The sequence below is a fragment of the Miscanthus floridulus genome, chromosome 5 (genome assembly GCF_019320115.1).
Source record: "Miscanthus floridulus cultivar M001 chromosome 5, ASM1932011v1, whole genome shotgun sequence".
Taxonomy (NCBI): domain Eukaryota; kingdom Viridiplantae; phylum Streptophyta; class Magnoliopsida; order Poales; family Poaceae; genus Miscanthus; species Miscanthus floridulus.
Genome location: NC_089584.1, coordinates 84707181 through 84720082, shown reverse-complemented (window position 1 = coordinate 84720082; position 12902 = coordinate 84707181). Strand labels below are relative to the sequence as shown.

Genomic DNA, 12902 nt, shown 5'->3' with positions numbered 1-12902 from the left:
AGTTGCACAACAGTACATTAGGCATTCTAGGACCAACATTAGGAGTTATCTATTTTAGTTAGTGCCACCTTCAAGCCGTATCACCCTTATAATACGTTAGATTCTTATACAAAAGAAAACAAAACCTATTGTTATCTATTCAGAAGTATTATTACTGAGAACTTTGTTGCAGGGCAATACACTCAAATGCTCAGTTGAAGAGATTGAGCGCATTTGGCCGAGAATCAGGAACGACTATATGCTTAGCTTCCTGGACGTAAGATTAAAAATATTCTTTCAAACATATCATTAATACGTTAGATTCTTTTAGTTAACATAATTTTGTACAACAGAGGCTGTCACGTCATCTACGCCGTGCGGCTGGTCATTGTGGTTGTAGGACAAACACGACGCAAGACGTGTACGTTCCTTCCGCAGGTAGAGGAGGCTTGGGTTTCTCTAGCCAAGCAGCTATAGGGGACGGGAACGGGGATGGGGAAGACGATGATGACGACGATGTGGACAAGAGGCACGAGGAGCTTGGTCCCTCTCTGCTCCATGATGCTCCCTCAACTCATCCTACACCACCTCTAGACACTAGGCAACGCCGTCCGCGTGACCCTTACACTCCAGGTACGAGTGCTCTCGGTCACAAGGGTAAGGGCAAGAGTACGAGGCAGTGATGGATGTGGTAGTTGTTAGTATGCACTATTATGGATTTTGTATTTACTTTTCTATAACTATTTGGGACTGTATGGACATTGTGGACTATTTGGACTGTGCATGACATATTATGTTGGTTGTGATGTTCGTTGTGGTTGCATTTTTCTCATTGGATGATTAAATGTTTCGAATATATAATGATGTCTCTGTTTGTAACCGTGGATGCTCCTAAAACAAGAGAAACTCTTGTGAATTTTTTCTATGAATCATTAATCATACTACAATGCTAAAAAGGCACAAATGTAGTACATAGATTAACTATAAATTTATTAGAACGTGTATAATCCAAACGTATCGTACATACACTTTGTAGATGAATCTAGGGTTACCAAGCAACAGTGAATAAATCTATGCATTTCAAACAATAAAAATAGACTTTTTAGATACAAGGACAACAGTGATTTATCACATCACTGACATAGTACTGGCATGCAAGGAAGCACAACTCCACTCTATCTCCACCATCCATCTTATTACTGTTTGATCCAAGGACTGAGGTGAAGAGGCACACGTATCGCTGACATGGCACATCGAGAGGCCTCCATTCCTCCTCTCAACCTATAAATAATCACTAACTCCCTCTCATTCACACATACAACAAGGAAGAAGAACACTCCTCAGCATTTTCTTTCGTTGCAGTACTAATGTCTGGAGGGTCGTCCAGAGGGAGAGAAAAGGGGAAGGGAGCTACCATTAGGTGGGAGGGTCCTCTTGGTCCCAATTTCTTTGAGGAAGCTCTTTATGAGAGGTTCCCAGTTGAGAGCAAAAGTGATTTCACCAAAGAGACACCACTGAGAGGATACAATGATAGGAAAGAAGAGTGGCTAAAATGCATGCATGGTGAGAACTACCTAGTGCAGATGTTCACCGAGGAAATAGATGGAGGTCGTCGTTTCTTTAAATGTCCGTGAGCATGGGTAATTGCTATTACTATTTGTTTCTTCAATATGTTTCTCTTCTATATAACTTACATGACATACTTATTGTAGTCTTCCTTGGCCGAAGAAAACTATGGGTTCACTAGGTGGGTCGATCCTCAACCTATTTATCTGCATGCGGAGTACATCTACTACATACAGGACTGTATCTTCGATCTAGAAAGGGAAGTTAGCAGCGGTTACAAGAACGACGGACAGCACGACAACAACAATGGTGTCGATTCACAGGAGGCACTCTGCAATGATCCATATTGCACCTGCCCTAACCACAAGAACAAGAGGACTCCCCTGTCACCCCTGCCACCACTACCACCAACAACGGAAGGCTACTATGGAGAAGGTGCAACACAATTTGCTATGTGGCCACACTACGATGATGACTTTATCTTATTCCCATGCCACATCTATGTGTTTGTTGTTTGGTTTAATTACCTAAGGCATGTTAGATTTAGTCAAAGGAAACTCTATACCCAGGTTCGGTACATGTTCTCACATGCCATTTCATGTGTTTCATGTGTTGAATTATATAATGTCGTACGTCGTTAGGTTTTATTTGCAGCATGTGTTCACATTTCAATACGTCCGTAACATTAAGCGGAATATTGAGACCATAAATAATGAAAACAACCATATAATAAAAAGTTCAATACTATGCCACATTAAACAACATAATAATACTAGAAGTACGTGTCGATAGTAGACATAGGGGCAAATGCACTTCCAAATCCTTAGTCTGAAACATACTGAGTAAGCAACTCATCATTCGAGTACCAGTCCTCTACTACAATCCTGTTGCTATAGCTAGGCTGACCTATGTTGCTCTAACCGCTTGTCGCCTATAGTAAGCAGCCTCCGCTTCATCTGCGGCCGCTGCGGTTTGAGTGAAGAACACGTCGTCATCCTCCTCCGCCTATAAGCCTGCCTCTGCTAGACCGATGAGCTCGCTCAGTCTGCCAGTGTCTTCCTCAGCCTCCTCCGCCTGCAACCCTGCCTCTGCTAGAGCGATGAGCTTGCTTAGTCTACCAGTATCGTCCTCAGCCTCCTGTGCCTGCAAGCCCACCTCTGCTAGAGTAATGAGCTCACTAAGTCTACCAGTGTCATCCTCATCCTCGTCCCCCTCATCAGACAACACAATCGGTGATTGAACGGTGTGACCAACTCGCGATCTATGCTCATCTAACTTCTTCTCCTCATACCTTGCACGAGCTAGCTCTGCGGCATGTTTCTCACTGCAACCAATCCCTTCATGTATGAAATACAATCAGTTAGCAACGTGATTATATTATATTTAAAATCAGGCAATGAAAAAAATGTTTTTAAGCACTCACTGGCACATAATGCAACAACATGCTCGTTCAAGTCCTGCATCTGTACTCTTGTCTCCTCCCTTGCCTCATTCCTTGCCCTCTCCTCCTCTAACGTCATATGTCTCTCCAATCCCCATTTGTTAAGCCCAACATCGATCGGGTTATAAATACCGCGTTGTCTAGCAAGCTCACGCATCTTTTCTTTGTGATGTTTAACGAATAGGTTGACATACTCAGGTCCATATCCCCTCTTCCATGCAATTACTTGCCTCTTCTTTAGTTTATCCAAGAACTTAGCTTGACCATCATAACATTCCCACCTACATTTCCTAGTGCTCTGTTCAAACAAAAAATTATATCATATATGTCTTAGCAAAAGAAACAAAATTCGATTTCATGTTTACCGCAAAAATAACCAACCTCATTGTCGGTGCAGAAAGTGACCAACTAGTGAATATTTGTAGTTTTGCCGTACGTTGTGATCGGAGGTGGCCTAGCACTCAATGACACAGGATTTATACTGGTTTAGGCAACGTGCCCTACGTCTAGTTTGGGCCGGTTAGTGACTTTATTCTTGAGCCCAGGTGCTCGAAGTTTGCAGTGGGGTTACAAACAAGAAGGAGAAAGAAGGGGTGTACAAGAGGTCCGGTCGGCTCCGGTTGGAAGGGCTGAGAGCGATGGGAGCTGCGCTATGAGTAGGTGTTCAAGTGTGTGCTTGGAGTCTAAACCCGGCGGTTCTGTGGTTGTGATCTAGTGAACTTGATCGGTGCTCACTATCTTCAAGCAGGGCTCTCCCTTTTTTGTTGGAGGGGGCACGTCCCCTTTTATAGATAAAGGGGATAACTTTACAAGTGAGAGGGTGAGGGTACGTATGCTACCGAGCCTTGTTGCCCATGCCTACCGAGCCTTGCTGCCCATGCCGGGGGGTACAAGATAATGGTAGGCGCCTACAATATTATTGATGTCACTGTAGAATGTTAGATGTATGCGGGAGGTCGTGCTGCCTTTTTCAGGGATGGTAGACATCGGTACCTGCAAATACTGTTTGATGCCTAGAGACATGTGAGGAGTCTCACTATGTTTACCCGGTACGGTAAATCTCGACGCCCATAATGCTATTGATGCCTAGAGGCACGTGGGGGGCCTTACCGTATGGGAGTTTTAGCGGCGCCTACAATACTGTAGAGGGAGATGTCGACGCCTACAATATTGTTTATGTCAGGGTGGCTGCAGAGTATTGTTCTGTGCAGGGTATGATCCCTGGTACAGTGGTTTTGACTTGTGAGCCTTGCCTTGCTTTTCTCCGCATGTCTCCTAGTTCCTACCGAGCGGGCGTCCCCGGTCGGATGGCTCCAGTCGGTTTTGAGTGCGCCGGTCGGAGAAGAGCGGTGAGCAGGGTTCCTACGAACCTGGGTCGGAGACGCGGGGTTGGAGTTGAAAGTAGTGTTTTGGGCCAGGCCTTCCGATCGGAGAGGCCGTCCAAAGGCGGCTGGAGTCGAAGCGAACGCTCCGGTCGGAGAGGTGGGCCGAAGTAGCCGACGAGCGGGCGTTGTTCCTCTTCGGCCAGACCTTTCGGTCAGTGACTGGGCCACCCTTCTGGCCTGTCGTTTTAGACTCTTGGGCCGAGCCTTGGCGTGGAAGCCGGTCCCCGAGGGACCCCGGGTTTTATGAACCCGACACTCATCATACTCAACCATATGGCCGCAATAATGGCCTATTCCAAGCTCCGAAGGGACTAGACCATAGTTGAATTTAACACCACATTCGCACATGACAGGAGGTGCTTTGTAAATTACCCTTTCTTTCTTCTTTTCCTTAACCTTTCGCGGTTCTTCTGGCCATTGGTTCTTAGGACCATACAACCACTCCTTGAAATGACACTTCGCTATTGAAAACACCTAAATAAGTAGACACTAGTACATGAACACATATAGCTCAATATTTCAACACATACACTTTGCACTTACTTATGTTTGTTTGGACACACAAACTCTAACGTATTCTCAGGGTTTATCATAGCTCGATCTCCACAATCGCACAGAGGAGGTTCCTCGAGTCGTCTAACTGCGGCTAGGTGCTTCTCCTTAGCCGTCATTGACGGAGGGTTAGGGGAGTGGAACCCACCATTTGAAGTGCTCACATGGATGTCTCCCTCTAAACGAATCGTCGAAAAGGAGGTACTTAGGATCAAACTTGTCTGCATCGTCGATCCACTGAAAGAAAAAGTACCTCTTATGGTCCTACACAACGAGATTCCAATAAAATATTAGTACCATACTTACACAAATAAAGAAAAAGGATAGTGGAAATAATTTCTTACATTAAAACGACTGCATGTGTAGAAGCAACGCGTCGCTGTGTCTGGATGTTTCGATTGAAAAACATGGGCCGGTAAACCACAGTCACAGTTAGGGACATGGAGGTCAGGAGGGACGGGGGCATCTTTGCTAGACGCGTCGGGGTATAATTCTCGAGGACGACACCATTTTCGCCAAAACTCCTCCCAAAACATTTCTTGCATCTAACAAAACAGATGTAATTTAACAAACATAAATCAAAACATCACAAATAAATGTCAATGAGAACCATAACTACAATACAACTAATTTCTTCCTAAGAACCGAAAGCAGTTAACATTAAACCCTAAACCTAGGGCTTTCCATTTGATGCACAATAATGAACCCATAACATAACTACATGCGCCTAGGTTTGCTAACTTTTCCACGCCTTAGCATCATCCTACATTTGTATAATACATATATTGAGGGATAAAATGAAACCCTAAGTGATGACGATTATTACGTTAAAAAATCTGACTAATATATACCAAATCGATGTGAAAAAAATTAGGAGGGGAGCGAGGATACCTTGCTCTCGAAGATCTACGGATCAAATCAAAGTTTCCAAAGTTCAATATGCCAATTCATGAGGTAAGGTGAAGTGGGGAGAGAAAAAACCCAAGAGGAAGAAGAAAGAAGAGGAAGAACGCTCGGGCACGAAGCTTGGGCTGGGTTAAATGGCAGGAAGCTCGACGAAAGTCACTCTGGCGCCGAGCTTGACGCCAAGATCTACGGCGCCAAGCTCGGCGCCAGAGTGACTAGCGCCGAGAGTGACTGACGCCGAGCTCTCTGCCATATCACCTTCCACGTTCGCGTCAAGCCCAGGAGCTCGACGCTAGGGACACTGGCGCCGAGACGTGTTAGCTCAGCGTCAGCATCAATAGCGCCGAGTTAAGGGTCCATATTCTGAAATATTTTCTCCAGGGGTCTATTTGTGAGAAACTTTCAAAGGCTAAAATATAAAAAATTCGGCCCTATCCCCAGCTCTCTTCAAAACCAGGTTGCATGCATCTTGCATCCCTTCTTCAGTCAGAAGAATAATGGAACGGACAAACAATGAATAAAATTGCAATTTGATTTGCTGCCGATATCTCTACAAGACATATTCAGGCTTCAACAAAATGAGTGTCTCTTGAAAGGTAGAATGCAGACAACACTAGGAATCTACTGCGACTCTAAAATGATACATATGGCAGATCAAATAGACCACTTGATGAAAAATGGGAATGCCATTGCCGCTGTCAAGCAACAGGCTGCAATTCTTCAGCAACAGAACCTTGGAAAAGAGTGTCATATCTCAAGCTCCTTGTGACATCAAAGAAATGTGCTACAGCTTCTTCGGGTGTTTTCTGAAGTACACCATGGCCCAGGTTAAGTATATGACCTTTTGGACCAGCTGCTTTCACAACCCTGCAGAGCAGGCAGTAAGAGACAAAAATATTAGCAGTTCATAGCAACTAATCCTAAAAAGGAAATTGGAATGTAAGGACTGGAGGCAAAGCCCATTTATGCTTGTGCACCAACCATTACCATCCCCCATGCAACATAAAACAAGCAGTAAGGCTTAAGTGATGCTATACATGATTCACTGATATTACCTGAAAACATGCAGAAAGATACAGCAACACCCTAAGATTGTGTGACGTAATCATTTATTCCCTATTCTTCGGTCAATGGTTCAATAGATCTAAGGACGAATATCCATTGGTGGTTTTGTAATTAGTACACAACCTTTTTCTTGAATACACAGAGGATAGTTTGGTACACAACTGATGGTTTGAATCAGAAACTGAGATGAGCTTTGCAAACTGTACAGCTGAACTTAATGATCAAAGATTGATAACTACTGAGAAGATCATTGTTATGATGGTGTAACACAAATACATGACGGGGCTGATTGGTGGTGCATAAGCGCTTATCCAGGCCCCCGTAGTGCAGGTGCCCTTTGTTTGGATGGTTGGACTTAGTCATATGCAGCATACCACAGTGCAAAAAGGGGCGAGTACGCAAAATTTAGTCGCATACATGGATGCAGGCCAAGAGAGAGCTGCCAGCAAGCAGCGTGTCTACCACCACCTTGCGGTCCGTAGTAGCCAATTGCGGAGCGCAGACTCGAGCGAGGGCACACAGACGCAGGGGTTGAGCACGCACAGCAACGCGACGAGCCGCAGGAGCTCGCCTCACGCATGGAGCTCGTCCACGAGCGGGCTGCGGGCGGCCACAAGGGAGACAAGCATGCGCAGCAACGCTGGGGAACCTGCACACAGATGGAACTGGCAAGCACCTGGCTTGGAAGGAGCAACGCTGGAGTGGGATCCTGTCTCGAGGCCTCCGGCGGCGGTGAAGAAGTACGGCGCAGGGAACAAGCGCTCTGTAAGAACTCGATTTGCAAGAGTTGGATCACAATCTCCAAGCCGTGAAGAAGTGCGGAGTAGGGAATCAATATTATTTTAATCCATCTCCAGGCCGTGAGAGGGCGAATTGGGAAGAAATACACGAGATTTGGGATTCAAATAACGCTGAGAGGGAACTCAATTTGCAGCTTCAGTCAATTGGACAAGTGTCGAATTTGGGCTGACTGCTGGCCGTGAGAAGATGAACTGTTTTCCAAGGAGACGATATTGTGATTAGCAGGAGGAGCAGCAGAGAGAGCAAAAGGAGAAGGAAGGCCTGCCGCTTTGGATTTTGGGGACGGAGGTGGCAATGATGTTGTTCATGTCATATGACCTGGAACGGCAGAAAGGATGAGGGAGATGGAGGTTGAAGAAGGAATGAGGTGATAGAGTTTAGGCCTACCACAGTAACAAAGAGGTGACTGCATCCAACTCGATGCAAGCAACCAAACACAATCTCCTACAATGAAAAAGTGCTATGCAAGCAAACCAAACACACCTCATTGCATGCAGTTATACAGGTTAAGGCTATGCTGCATAGGGTGTAATGCAGGTTTATCATAGTGCAGGCAACCAATCATACCTGACATGAAGATGTATACTACTCAGGCAGCACTTTAGGTGATCTCATTAATGAATTGCACATGAGCATTAACCAAAAACTCAAAATAACATAAATAAATTAAATGGAAATCTTTGAGGCCTTAACTAACCTATGAATTTCATCAGTCAGTACTGGTAATGGTGAAAACAGAAATGCTGGATCCACATTCCCTTGTACACTAATTCCATTACCAAGGCGCCGCCTTCCATCAGCCATGTCCACTGTCCAGTCAAGCCCAATAACATTAACTCCTGTGTCCTTCATGCGCTCAAGTAAACCTCCATTTCCAGTTTATATACAACACAAGGGGTACATGAGGGCACTCTTTCTTAATCCTACTCACAATCTGTCGAAGAAAAGGAAAGCTTAATGGACAGAATCAGTAATCAAAACTTTGCATGAAATCTTTTAATTGAGCTCTAAATAACAGTCTACAAGCTATGATATTTTGCACATTTTTCAAGGTCAAGATGAAATTCTGGATTTTTCCCTTCTAAATACACCAGGCTTGTGGAAATTACCATTATGACCAAGTAAGGCAGTTATATACACTGTGCTAGTTGCAGTCTTGAAGATATGCAAACCAAATTACAGGAACATACAGTATCTAAAATTCCAAATCCATGTGGACTGAGAACATGCTGCTGATGTTAAACATCAGCTACTGGTTATTTTGAGAGATTGGCTCTTTCTAGATTCCACTTTCGTGGTTATAAGGAACTTGTGGTCATAACCATAACAAGTCTTGCAATGTGGTACCAGAAATTGCAGGGGATTAATGCAATTAATCATGTGAGAAGCATTTCGGTATAAGCATAACGAGAGTAGTTCTTAGGAGATACTGAGCTTTAGAGCATTTAGTGAGAAACATCAATGTTGTACTATAAGACAGTGCATATACATAGCAACGCCACCGACCATGTAATACATGAAAGCAAGAAAGTAAGGAAGACTCACCTGTTTGATATATGGTTTTGACCACTGCTCCCACACATGAGGTGGAAGTTGTCCACCCCATGAATCAAATATCTGTATACACTGGGCCCCAGAGTTAACTTGGTAAATGATATAGTCAGATATCGCTTGTGCAAGGTGAGATAGAAGACCCCTCAAGACATCTGGAGCTGTATGGCACATGCTCTTTATATTTGTGTATGTGTTGGTCATCCCCCCTTCAACAACGTAAGTTGCAATTGTCCATGGGGCCCCCACAAATCCTAGCAAAGCAGCTTTTCCATCAATCTAGAGGATAGAAGAGGAAACGAGATTTATAAGCATCAAAGGAAGTGTAGGGCAGAATGCTTTGCTGAACAATACTCAATCCAATTCGTATCAATAAAACAGCACTCATAAATAAACTGTTGATGTTCATAAGTATATATTGAGATGAGAATAAAACTGTCAGCAGAATATTCAACAATGAGAACAACAAGAATATGACTTTGGGTTCAATATACTACATTAATAGGTTTACTGATGTTTCAGCAGGCTCACAATCCACTAATTACTAATAATTTTAAATTGAAATGCCCAACTGGCCTAGTGTACCAGCAGAGATTTCAAACAATCACTGGCATAAATATATAATTGAAATAATAACAAATGATAAGCATTTCATAGACATAATCAATGTCCAGAGAGATTAAGAAACAGTGTAGCATGTTTCAGAAGTTGCAAGCGTTGGAAAATGATGTTGATTTTCCGAGGAGATACCTCAAATATGTCAAGGTTTTCTCATTAACACATAATCGATCGAGACCTACAATAAAACAACCGTAGCGACCTCTTTTTCCTGAAATTTCTTTTCAGCTTTAGGCATTCATAAGCAGCCAAAACACTCTTGAGCTACCAAAGTGCACCAAATTTGTGATAGTAAGGGTATGATTAAAGTACGACTGCATCGGGATCGCACTAATGACCAACTATTCCAGCATGAGGCTAGCACTAACCAGTAACTACCAACATGCAGCTCTGAGTCTAATGTTACTTGAATCCTTCACATAAATGCATCTGGTAGGTCAAATACCAACACAAGCGTTGACTCACCATAATACATTGTACATTTATAGCTAGTACTATCATTTAGTAATCCCAGAGCACTACAACAAGTAACTCAATGGAACCAAGCTTTATGTAGCATAATAAATGCATACGGCCATACGGGCATTACCTCATTTCGCAGAATCTTTAGTGACTCCCCGACGAACTGGAGCATATCAAGGTCGATGGGGACGAGCTCCCTCACCTGCTCTTCGGACCGCACTGGCGATTGGATCACGGGCCCCTTGGAGTCCGAGATATCGAACGGCACCCCGATAGCCGGCTAGGGGCGTGAGTATGTCCGAGAAGAGGATGACGCCGTCAGGGCACGAAGGCACGCCACGGCTGCAGCGTGATCTCGACGATGAGGTCCGTGTTCTCGGAGCGCTCCCGGAACGAGGGGTGGCGCCTGGCCAGCGCCTGGTACTCCGCCATGTACCGCCCTGCCTGCCGCATCATCCACGCGGGCGGGCGTGGGAGGCCGTCCTCGCCCCGCGCCGCGCGCACCAGCAGCGGCTCATCTGGACACGCGGCGTGTAGTTCAGATTATTAGGGGCGAAATGGAAGTGAGAGAGGAAAGGGAATTGGGTTTACCGGAGGAGGAAGAGGAGGACGACGGCGAAAGGGATGCGGAGATGGCAGGAAGGCGGCTGCGCCGACGGCGGGTGGAGAAAGAGGGGGGCGCCGCAGAGAGGAAGACGGCCGTCGCGGTGGCCGTCGGGGGCATCATGGCGGTGGCGGTTACCGTGGCTTCGCCTTTGTGCTATCTAATCTAATCTTGTTTCGGGGTGATAGACGAAGAGGTCAGGCTCGGCCGCTTTGGGGCGAACCGCCGCTTCTTCTTCCGTAACCGGAGCCTGTACAGGGAGACCTACGGCAGTCCGGCCGGGTGGACGTGCAACTGGTTGCACTGCAGGGTATAACTTCTCAAAAGAAAAATCGCTATGAACGGATAAATTTGGATTATGTAGGCGCAGGGCCGTCCCGAGGAGATACGGGGTCCTGTACAAAACTAAAAAAAATGAGGCCTAGTCTAGAAAAAAATCTTTATTCTTTGTTTTTTCTTACGCTTTTATCAACTCGATTCAAAATTTTTAGATCGATTTGCAGAAGATATGGCTTCAATCTTCAAACACTAGTCCACTAGGCGAGTCTAGATGAAAAGAACAAAATTTAGAGATTGATCTACTACTCGCTATAGTTCAATGTGAATGAATTGGAAAAAAAGAAATATGAACGATTAGTATTACCTTCAGCCTTCATGGCCTTGCCTCGGTGCCTCGCCGTTGCTGTCACTCGTGATACATGGCTGATAAGAGACGGACAGGTTTGGGATCGCAGGAGTCGGGAGACAAAATGACGCCGTGCAGGCTCCGAAAAACCATTTTTTTTATTAAGCTTGCCAGTGGGTGATCCTGTTTTGGGCCAACGAAACAAAATCTGCTTAGCTATATGGGTTATGGTACTAAAAAATTGGAGGCCTATCAGAACTGGAGGCCCTGCGCCGTCGCCCTGGCTGCACGCCCGCAGGGACGGCCCTGGTAGGCGTTGACCTCCACGTAGCAGCAATTATGGTTTGTTGACAATTTCGCTGACTTTAGTGAGATGCAGTTAGGGCTTAAATTTTTTTGAAACTCAGGGCTAGCTCTGCTGCCTTGTTATTGAAACCGGAGACTCAACAGTATCGCGAGTCACCAAACACTTTACAGACTCCGGGAGGGTTTTGTTCAAACATGTGACTCACCCGGATCCCAACTCATCCCTAAGTTGGCTAGAGCATGCCAGCTGAATTATAATTTATAGGAACAAGGAGAACATCATCGCATACAAAATGCTTGTGAAAAAGGACCCATCTATCCTAAATCAACATACCGCTAACCGCTAGGTCCATCGATGAAGTGAAAACCGCATGCTGAAGGAGCGCCGAATCTACCTCGACTTGGACCCGAGAGATCCCATAATCCATTGTCGATTGCAAAGCTTTCGCACATGCCGCTGCTTCTGCTGATAACACGTCTGGTACCACTGTCAGTCGACCTGCTCCAGCGATGATAGGTTCACCATGATGATCCCTAACAATGAAACCCTGATGCAGTTAGGGCTTTAGGGGTGGGCATTATCCTCCGAGGCTGCTCTCTTGTCTCAACATCAAGTTCCTTAAACTAGCTTTTCCAGCTATGGCGGTGGTATAAACGAAGACGGAACCGAGTAAAATCGTGCTAAACAGGTCTTTAGGTTTTCTATGTATAGTAAAAGAATAACCTAAAGAAAAATAATTTAGGTTAACATAATGAACAAAACATATATATATTCAATTCTGTTTCTACATAATTATCATAAAAATGTGAGTGGATTTTGTTACTAGCAAACTGAAAGCGTCCAGATAGCATGATGTATAGCAATTCAACAGTAAGAAAATGAACAGATTTTAGAGAAAAAAGAATCGGAGGTACTCCCGGTGGTTTGGCTTGAATCCTAATAATCCCTAACAATACTTTGGTTCAATTTACTCCACCAACTATTTTAATTGGTCCGATCTACTTTATAAAGATTTTTTATTTCGGGTAAACACTATAACC

General features: G+C 44.7%; 1 pseudogene; it reads right to left on the bottom strand.

Annotated features, from left to right (window-relative positions):
• Nucleotides 1-6362: 6362 nt before the first annotated feature.
• Nucleotides 6363-11162, bottom strand: LOC136450160 (uroporphyrinogen decarboxylase 1, chloroplastic-like; annotated as a pseudogene).
• Nucleotides 11163-12902: the final 1740 nt, after the last annotated feature.